This window comes from Populus nigra, chromosome 8 (assembly GCF_951802175.1).
Source record: "Populus nigra chromosome 8, ddPopNigr1.1, whole genome shotgun sequence".
Classification (NCBI taxonomy): Eukaryota; Viridiplantae; Streptophyta; class Magnoliopsida; order Malpighiales; family Salicaceae; genus Populus; species Populus nigra.
In genome coordinates this window covers 1591634-1602684 of record NC_084859.1, presented here as the reverse complement: position 1 = coordinate 1602684, position 11051 = coordinate 1591634, and positions in this window count along the sequence as shown.

Sequence of the window (11051 nt, the reverse complement as noted above, 5' to 3'; positions counted from 1 at the left end):
TAGCTTAATTGAGAAGATTGAAATTTTAGGAGATGAAATTTAAGTTTTATCAAATCAATTGATTGAAATTAAGGGTAAAATTGCAAGAAAATCAAAGTTTTGAGGTTCATTAAGGCTAAATTAAAGAAATTCATATCCAAAGACCATTTTGTAAATGACATGAACTATGGCAACCTAATTGATTGAAATCAGGAATGAAATTGAAGAGAACTGAAAGTTTAATGCTTAATTGAACGCTAAATTGAAGAAATTCATAGCAAGTACCATTTTGCAAAAGACATCGAACTCTAAGAATCCAATTAGCTGAAATCAGGGATGGAATTGAAGAAATTTAAAAGTTTAATGGTCAAATTGCATAAATTCAAGACCGAGGACCAAAATCGAAAAGGCGTTGAAATCCAAGGTTGAAATTGAAGTTCGTTAGGGTCAAAATTAAGCAAAATTGAAAATTTAAAGCCAATTAGAGATATAATTAAGAGACATAAAAAATCAAAAGAGTAAAATGCACTTTGCCAAAACAACACCGTTTTGAGCAAACTCTTCAAGTTTTCAGACAAAAATGCTACTTAGGATGCTACATTCTCAAGACATTTAATGCTTCATCTCTCCATTAAATTGGATAAAACTTACATGAAAATGATCACTTAACATCTAACTACACCCTAATATGGTCCGTTTTGGCTTAATGACACCAGAAAGGCTATGACACCACCCCAAAATGATCAACCCGATTAGCCATTTTCCTGCAACAAATTTGATAGTCAATGATAGCTACTTTGAGTTAACGGTTGGGATGCTTCCGTGTTGAATCAAGGGCCTAGATTTGGCACTAGTAGAGATAAAACATCCCTCTTCCATCAGATTTGTTAGGCTAATATCAGCTAAGTTGATCGAACGACCAGATTCTAAAAAGTTTTTCAAGCATGTTTTTATAAGAAAAAAATTGCATCTTTCTCATGTTTTTTTTTTTAAAATGGATATCATAACCAGTTTATTATTACATGTTAGGATTTGGCCAAAATGTCATAAACCCTTCACCAATCATTTTGTTCATTTTGTATTAGGGTTTAGATGTAGACCAAGGTTGTTAAAAATGCATTTTTGACACGACACGGAAAATACAAAATAAACTCGGATCGTAAAATCATAAAATCGTAAGGAATTTTAAAATATATTAAAAAAATAAAAATTCATGCTTCAAATAATCAATCACAACAGAAAATCAGCAAAAATAGCCTACTATCCATTCTTGATGATTAATTTCAGTAAATGCAAGCTTAATTGGTTGTCTGAACAAGGCTCCCCTGCTAGAGTAGAAAAGGCTCCCAAAAAAACTAAAGCAAAAGAAATTGGCAAGTTCTCAAAGTGCTTTCTACTTGTACCGCTGCAGCAGGTTAGTGAATGTTCTACTTAACACATCAAGATAAAACACGATCCATCTAAGCAAGTTCAGTACAGTTGAAAAGGCTAAACAAATAGAAACATGATTATATACTTACCAAGTTGGAAGATTTACAGGACCACGAAAATGCTTGCCAGATAGAGTATCTCCGTTTCTCATCATGAGCTACACCCCTCCCCACACCAAAGCCAAATCCATAACCAATCCCACATCCAGCACCCAATCCAATGCCAAACTGTAAACCAGGAATACCAGGACCAAACCCAACACCTGAAGAATTAACCATTTAAAACCTCAGTAAAACACAATATGATGATAATGATCATCATCATCACATATAAGATAAAAAGCAACACAAGTTGCAGCCATCAAATATAAATATTAAATGCAGTTAAATAGCACAACTAAGAATCAAAAAAGAAAAGAAAAAACGTCGATTGAGGGTATCGAAGTTTACTAAACTAATTCTTTGTACAATCGATTTCCAACTTTAAAATCAAACAAACACAAACCGTTTTGAAATCCTTCCAAAAACATCAAAAGAAGAGAACAAAAGCATTACTTTGCAACAAGAAAAATGGCTGACAAGTTTTGTCTATTTCAAACATAACCAGCAAAAACCAAGACATCAAAGTCAAGTAGCAATAATAGAAGGCTAAACACTTTCCTCATTCTAAAACTAGCAAAGAAAAAAACATAATAATCATACCTTAGAGGAAATAAAGGACTGCAAAGGACTGCAAGGCAAATCATAGATTGCCTTAAGATATAAGAATGTATGTGGCAAGTTGCAGAGGATTACATGGCAACTGATTTCTTAATCTGATTGGCGATTTGGGGAAAGGGACTAGCGATTTGGGGAAGGGGAAAGGGGAAAGGAGAAGGGTGGAGTGTCGGGCAGGGGAATGGGGACTCATGGGGAAAGGGGAGTGCAGCTGTTTTAATTTTAATGCAAAATCGTGAAATTGGTCTGGTTTGACGATTTTAATGAGTCAGACCGATTTTACACGAGTTTGACCGGATTTGACCGATTTTACTGATTTTCGAGTTTTTAACCCGATTTAACACGTTTTTGTATTTTAACTGGTAAAATCGTACGATTTTATGAGTTAAAACTCATTTTTAATAACCTTGATGTAGACTTTAATATTTGAAGATGTAAAACTACATAATAGAGTACATGCTTATATATTAAAAATACAAAGTGCAAAATAAATACGATGCTAAAATTTAGACTTTAAAATGATTAGAATTGAACCCAATGAGGTAGAAACTCTCACGAAGAGAGATCTGCCTTAGACCTTAGAAGAAGACCAACAAAACTTAACTTAGAAAAATAATCAAATAACAATGTAGCTTACCTTAAGTAGGGTGTTCTGGTGGTGATGTTTCTTCCCCTTGCACAACCAGTCCCTTACTTAAACTTTCACATACCATAAGTTTCCTAGTAACCTTAATACTAGGTAGCAACTCCTAAACCTTACTCTTAATTTTATGATTAAACCCAAAACTCTTTCCTTTTCCAATAACATACCTCTCAAGAGGCTCACATAGGATAACATCTTAAAGTGTGCTAGTCCCGACGTCACCCTTACAATAATATCAATGAAACAAGTCCCGCACGAGAGTTGGATAGCATTTAATCTTTCTTCTATATCCTTTTATATTCAAATGGCACGAAGAAACAAGGTTATGCGCTTAAGTGACAAGTCTTAAAAATTTAAATTCAAAGTTTTATTCTCTAAAAATAAATATAATGAAGTGTATTTCCTTTAAGGTTTAGAAGACCTATAAATAAAACAGAAGAACCCTACCTCTACTAGAAAACATCTAAATATCTAAAAGCATAAGTGAAATTAAAATATAATAAAAAAAAACATAAGAGAAGTATCAAAATCAGCACAAACAACAACTTCTAACCATCATAATCATCATAAAAAAAATTTAGATTGGTTATTAACATATTAGAAATTTAAAATAGCGTAAGCCACATCATATTCATATACTTAATTATGAGAAAAAAAAAAAACTATTTTTCATCCACAAATATAATTACCAAGGAAGTCAATTAGAAAATGTAGAATGAAGAAACACATCCTCCTTAACAAGATGAAAAAAAATAAGTTTAAAAAAGTTGAGTTTAGAAAAAAAAAAAAAAAAAAAGGATCTTATTTGAATCTACCTAAGACTAGTACAAAATTCTTCAGAACTGAAAGTACCGAGAGTTGACCACAAGTTCATATACAATATATAAAATAAATTGCGATATGAATTAATTTTTTTATCTGTAACATTGTTAATCCATTATTAATATGAGTTTCAAAGAACTACATACAAAAAAAAGTGTCATATTTCCCAACGGACTACATGTTTGCCTTCCCCCAAGGAAAGACTTGATCCATGCTGAAAGGAAAGCTATTGTAATTTGTAGCACTTATAACCTTTCAAATTTGAGAAAAGAAAGTTGTTGCTTTGATGCAATTGTCCTCTTAAAGATACAAATGTCATGTTTGAGAAACAGAAAATTATGAGTATTTAGATAGATAATGATTTGTCCAACAAAAATGATAACATGAGATCTGATCAAACTTAAATTTTTCTTAGTGATTTCTATAACCACTTTATCATTCATTAGACCAATGGATCTCCACATGTTAGGTTCAAAATATATTGTTTGGGTCAATTTTATTATTTTTTTAAAATTTTTTATTTATTGTTTTATTTTGAATTTTACATTAATTTTCTTTATGCTTTTATATTTTGATTTGTTTCTTAGAGACATGGTTTTCTAATCTATTTAAAGTTCTTGTATATATTTTAAGGAAACATACATTATTAGATTTATTTTTAAAATTAAACTGCAAATTTAAGGTTTACCTCTACAGTTTTTGTACATTAAAAAAAACCAGTTTTTTTTTATATTTATTTATTGTTTTTCTAAGCTGAGGGTTCTTAAGGAAACCAGGAAGTGCAGGAATAGGAGGCGTTCTGAGAGACCCATAGGGTCGTTTCTTGTGCGTTTTCTCTTGCGTGATTGAGGACATGGATTCAAATGAGACTGAAGTTTGCCCCATTAAGAAAGCATTAGAGATTAGTGTTCCCTCATCGTTGGCAAGTCAGCTTAATTGGGCTGTGGAATCAGATTCGGTTAGCAGCCAGGCCATGGACGATGCTGCGTCTCTTAATTTAATTCTATTTCCATTAATGGCAACTCTGAGAACAGTGGTCTTTCTTCACGTTTTGAGAGAGGGATGTTGTGGCATGTCATTAGCAAAGCAGAACTTGATTTCATAGCTAGCTTGACTATTACCTGTTCTGTGTTTTTTCCTGAATTTTTTCCCTTAAGTTGTTGGCTAGTTGGTCTACTGCATGGTTAGCCTCTCTGTGTGAGTGAGTGTAAAAATTGTTTCCCTCAACTGTCTTCTTAACAATATTTTGAAGCTCATAAAAGGTCTCAAGTTTCCAGGATCTTAAGCTTGGGCTTTGTGTATCGCCAGCAACTCTGCCTCACCGGAATCAATGAAGCCAGCAGTGCAGGAGAAATAACTCATGAACGCGCCACCAATCCCAGCTGGTCCTGGTGGAATGCTCACTTACATGGCTTGTTGGAAAAGACTCTTAGTTATTTTTATTAGCTTCAATATTATGTTCTTTCGATTCAAAGCTCATAGGGCACGAGAGGCACACATACATTAAGAAGAAAAGGAAAGAAACTTGGAAACCAAACAAGATACCAAGTGTACAATAATATGCATGATATTGATTACTTGGAAACCAAAAGTAGCTATAAGGCTAGATTAACAAAGTACCAGTGGAGTGGAAAGGACTCTTTTCGTGCCAACAGCTTATATGTCAAACTCTTCAAAGACCATATAGGGGAAGATGCTCAACATCGACCCAAACATCTTGCCCCATCAAGACCATCACTTTTCGTTGAGCTCTAACCGTGTACCTCCAGATCATGTCATTAGCTTCATCTCTCTCCATGAAGAAGACAACCCTGTCTTCGGGAGCAAGGCCTTTCTGCTCTACAAAACGATGCCAAGAAGAGCGTAGGAGAACGGGTTTTGGGTAAGCTCCAGTCAGACGGGTTGACAAGCAAAACCTCCATGCATTATCAGTAGCATCGACTGCTTCAAAATTCATCATATGGGCTCCTTCAGGAATTGGAAAAGCCTCAAGGACATGGGTTGGAATTGAAAGAGTATGGCTTAAGTGGGATGGTTTTAGTTTCTTCGTGAAGAGATGTACTGGTTCCATTCTTTTTCAGGAGATACAAGAGTTTCTGTGAAGAGAGAAGGGCTAGTGTTGGAGCAGAGATTAGCTCTATCACCTCAAAATCCAAATGGAACCTTTAGGTAGGGGATATATAGAGATAGTGAAGAGATTTGCCCACAAAAACTACATATTTAGCCCCGTGCAGCTCACTACTCCAAGACGCTTATTAACACCGTATAATGAGCTGACACTTGTCCATCAGTATGTGGACCAAAGTGTTTTCCCTGACCACGTATTCCAGTCATTGATACTTGTTTATTTTACTGGTAATGTCCTTGGATTTTGTATACTTTGTTATTTGTTTTTAGTGCGGTATATATGATTTGTAGGATTGTACACAATGAACGATGGGATATTCCAGTCGCTGATATTTGTTTCTTTACTGGTAATCAACGACTGTAGGTGATTATGGTTAAAAGGTTAAACAAAAAGATGATGAAAATTTAGGAACATACCTCCAAAAATTTAATTTAAACACAAAATAAAATAGAGTCGAGTAATGGCCGACGCGGACTCGTCTAAGGAAACTAAATGATGCGTTGACATAACGCAATTTACTGTATTGTATATACATAGATTGTCTTTTTCAAACGACTTAACAATTGTATCTTTCCTTTAAAAAAATGAAGGGGTGGAGCACTGCATCATCCTTTGATTTATTTCGTTTCTACTATAAATGCGACGAGTCCGCGTCGGATTATCGTTTAGCTCCCTTCATGTTTTAAGAACAGTGAGGGAAAATGAAGTTTTGTTTGTTTAGATATATTGACGGAAAATGAATTAATACAATTTTTAAGAGGATTTTATTAGCGAAATTCTGTCCATTTTTTTGTATTGCTTTAATTCTCTCTTTTGTATTAATAAAATTTTCTATATAAAAAAAGAAAGTTAAGGATTTATTTTCCTCTCCTTTATTTTCTATTTCTAGTTTAGCTTTCAAACAAAGAAAAGTGGTTTAATTTATTTATTTATTTATAATATTACTCTTCTTTCCCTTCATTTCTCTCAAAACTTACATGCTATAAATCTTGGCCATCAAAATTAACTTAAATGGTTTAAGATTGAAATTCTGAACAATAAATCTAAAACAAATCCACTTATCTAAGAAGTTACTGTCTTTCTTCCCTCCTTCCCTTGAACCAGGAGGAACTGGGAGGAGGATGAGTTGCTCCTAATGTTTGGTTTTTGGTGTCTCTCTTTTTTCTTCGGCCACTTCACATGTTTTGTTCTTAAATATGTTTTCAATTTACTGTCTTCTGTAACTAATTTCAAAATGTTTTTTTTTTCAAGCAAAAATCTCCTTGTTTTTATACACTTTCACCATTTTTTATAGTAATATTATTACAGCACGCAACAAGCAGATAATCATAATAATACAAGAAGAATAACAAGCACAATAACACAAATAGTAGGGAGAGATCGAGTTAAAACTTACTCATGAGAAATCGAGATATGTCCTTTATCAAATTCTATACATGGAATGAAAAAAATCTTTCAAATACGGTGGTGATTGTATGTGCGGTACAATTATATTTTTAAAACATTTATTATTATTTTAAATTATTTTTTTTATATGTTGAATTGTTTTAAGGTGCTGATATCAAAAATAAATTTTAAAAAAAAATATTATTTTACTGTATCTTCAAGTAAAAAACACTTTAGAAAGCCACCCCTATTGGTGTTCTAATATAAAAAATCTCACTTTTTTTTTGAATTATGAAAGATCTCAAATAATTAAATATTAACTTATAAAACCTCTTGTTCATTGATAGATATAATGTGAAGCCAGAGAATAAAGTATGCAAAAAAAGGAGGGAGTTTATAATAATTTAAAAAAAATGTTATTATATATATATATATATATAAAAGGGGCTAAAATAAGAAAAAGGGAGAAAGATGGGACCAAAATGAATTAAGAAGTGATGGGACTATAAATACCCATCCCTTCTCTCATTCATGACCGGGGGAGGTAACAAAAAGAAAAGGGGAGGGAAAATTTTCAGATTTTCCTTCACCAAGCTTAAGAGAAAACACCTAAATTTCTATACCTACACAAACCTTAGATTTTCTACGTGGGGAGACAAACCGGGGCAGGAGATTTGCAAGAAGAAAAAGTGATAGAATTTCTAAGAGAAGAGGGAGTGGGAGGTCGGCTGCTTGTAGAGAAGAAAGGGGTTAGGAAACTTTAATCAAATCAGAAATCAAACCTAAATTTCCTCCAGGTATGAAGTTCTAAACCAATTGGGAAAGCCAAATTAAATTCATGCAAGAATTGTGCATTAATTTGAAGTTTGAAAGATTAGGGTCTTTGAGTAAAATTTGGGAAAATGTGGAATTAATTGGAACTAAATGAGTTGAGCAGCATAGGTTGCCTAAAAAGGATGGAATTATGCAAAGAAGATTTCAACAAAACCAAAGACCATGGGGAAATAGTGGCCGGCCATGAGATTGTTAGGAAAGAAAGAAAATTGTGATAGTTGCGTTGTTTTCCTTATTGCAAAATTAAAACAGGTTTCAGGAGGTGAATAATAAGGAAATGTGGTGATTGAGTGTGTGTGTGTGTGTGTGTGTGTCTATATATATATATATATATATATATATATATATATATATATATATATATATATATATATATATATATATATATATATATATATAAAAGAGAGAAGGAACTAATTTTAAGGACCGGCCACAGGAGGGGAAGAAAAAAAAACATAGGAGAACGTATGACTCCTTGTTAATTAATTAGGTGTGTTGTTATAGTGTAGTTACAAATTGTAACTTATAAGGGAGAGGAACCTACGTTCCAGGTAAGGTGAAAACATGGTTGAAATTGATGGGGAAATAGGATTGGAAATAAAAATTGTAGGTACCTTCTCTATTGACAAAATAGGGCAGATTTGTTGCCCTGGTTCCTGAGGGAATTTGGACCTGAAGATGATAGAATCTAGGGAGGGTCCATCATAGAAGTTGCAGCTAGGAGTGTTAGCTTTCCAACGAGTCTGACCCCGTCTAATTTGGAGTCCTAGAACTCCGGATACAGATGAAAATCTGAGGAGAGGTCAAGCTGCCACCCCTGTTGGCAGTTTTGGCCAAGTCGATAAAACAGCAAAATTTAGTCGTATTAAGGGTAGAATTTGTTTTCTCGCCCTTCATAAAGTGTGTCTTGATCTTAAAAAAAAAAATAAACTGTGATCAAAATTGAATTCATGATGTCCACTTGGACTACAAATAGGCCGAAAATGTGAAAGGATAATAATGGTGAATGTAAGTGAGAAAGAAAAGATTGGTAAAAGAGAAATGAATATTATTCCCATTGTTGTTGTTGTGTTGTGATATGTGGACTAATATGGAATAATGATGGGTGTTTGTAGTTTCAGGAGGAACCGTAGGAGGAGTACAACAACAACAGGGGAACGCAAGTCGAGCGTCTACAGCAGGTAGGTACTCGGTACCTATATCTCCTCTTGTTAATAATTATTTTAACTAACTATTGAACTATAAAAATTTGGTGTGTATTGATGAGGAAAAGAAAGGGGGAAAGGAAAGATGAAATGGTGGGAAAATAGAAATGAGGACTAAATTTAAATTATATGTCCTTTTGGAGGAAATGAACAGTAACAACGAATTTTAATAATGATTTTTTTTTGAATTTGATTAGCATGTCCCTGATATGGGAGGCTAATGTTGTTAACCAAGCTGGTTAACATCGGCATTACCGGTACGTGGGAGGAGAAATATAAAAACTTGATTAACTATTCAGGTTCAGAATAGTTAATAATATCGGCGGGTGACATCGATATCGGTAAAATTTATAAAAACTTGATTAACTATTCAGGTTCAGAATAGTTAATGATATCGGCGGGTGACGTCGATATCGGCAAAATTTGTAAACTTGATTAACTATTCGGATTCAGAATAGTTAATGATATCGGCAGGTGTCGTCGATATCGGCAAAACTTATAGACTTGATTAGCTTTCCAAGGTGAAAGCTAATGATGTCAAGAATCCTTGACATCGGCATACCCGAGGATCTCCCAAGGTAGCATAGAACAGTGATTAACTATTTCGGTTCAAAAAACAATATTTAATGACACCAACGGTCGTGTTAGTGTCGGCATTTTCATGAATCTGATTAGTTGACCCCAGGATGGACAACTAAAGACACTAATGGAGGTCGTTAGTGCCGGTATAGTCTTTCTAATGTGGGGAGAAGTAGTTAAAAACAATAAACTAGATAATCCTCAAAAGGGATGGTGGTGGTGTATTGAAATTGCATATGACTTAAGTAGGTAGATGTGTTGTATAAATTTCTTCCGTGAATTGTTTGTATTTTAGTTATTTTTAATTGTATGGAAAATTTATGTTTTGCAGGTCCCTCCCATTCACGTCAGGAGTAGAATTTAGGTTCCTTATCCCTTTTGTATAAGTTAGGAACTTAGAGATTTTCATGTAATTTTGTTATGCAGCAAACATGTAACCTGAATAGAATAGTATACTCCTTATATTATTATGTTTTGGAATATTAATGTATTAATCTATACTTGGAAAAATTATAGCGTAATAGCTTATGTTCAGAACGCTAAATTGTGTTGTGCTTATATATATGAAATTTCAGTGCTTGGATGGTCTTCTTAATTAATAATTTATGCATGTGATATGAGATGGAGATTGAGAATGAAGTGATATGAGATGGAGATTGAGAATGAAGATTTGTCCTAAGTATATTCTCGAATGAATAAAATGATTGAATGTACCAATCATGGATGTGATTATGGGTGGGATGTGATTATAATTGTGTGAAGGATAAATTGTCGATAACTTGGGATCTCCCGGTATAGGGGAGACTCTGCCAAAATTTCGTTAGAAATTTTGGTGAATTTAACTAAAAAAAAAAATTGCTCCATTTGCCCTTTATGTAAGAGTTAAACAAATATATATATATATTGATTGAAATTGTTTTGAGGTTGTTACATATAAAAATTTTAATCCATAGACATAATTTTTATTATATAACTCTTAAATGATGTATGAATATATAATTTACATTAAGCTTTTAACACATAATTATTTAATTTTTTATTAATATCTTGTTAAATAACCATTTCAATTTAAAAAATTAAAATTATTAGGCGTGATGTAACGTATAATTTATATTATTTTTTAATATAGATTTCAAATCTTGTCTCAACCTCTATGAAGGCTCCTAGAGAGTATTTAGGAGTGTGGTGGTGGTTGTTTTTTAAAGTGTTTTTCATTCCAAAATACATTAAAATAAATTTTTTATTTTTTAAAAATAATTTTTGATATCAGCACATCAAAATGATCTGAAAACATCAAAAACATATTAATTTAAAGTAAAAAATTAAAA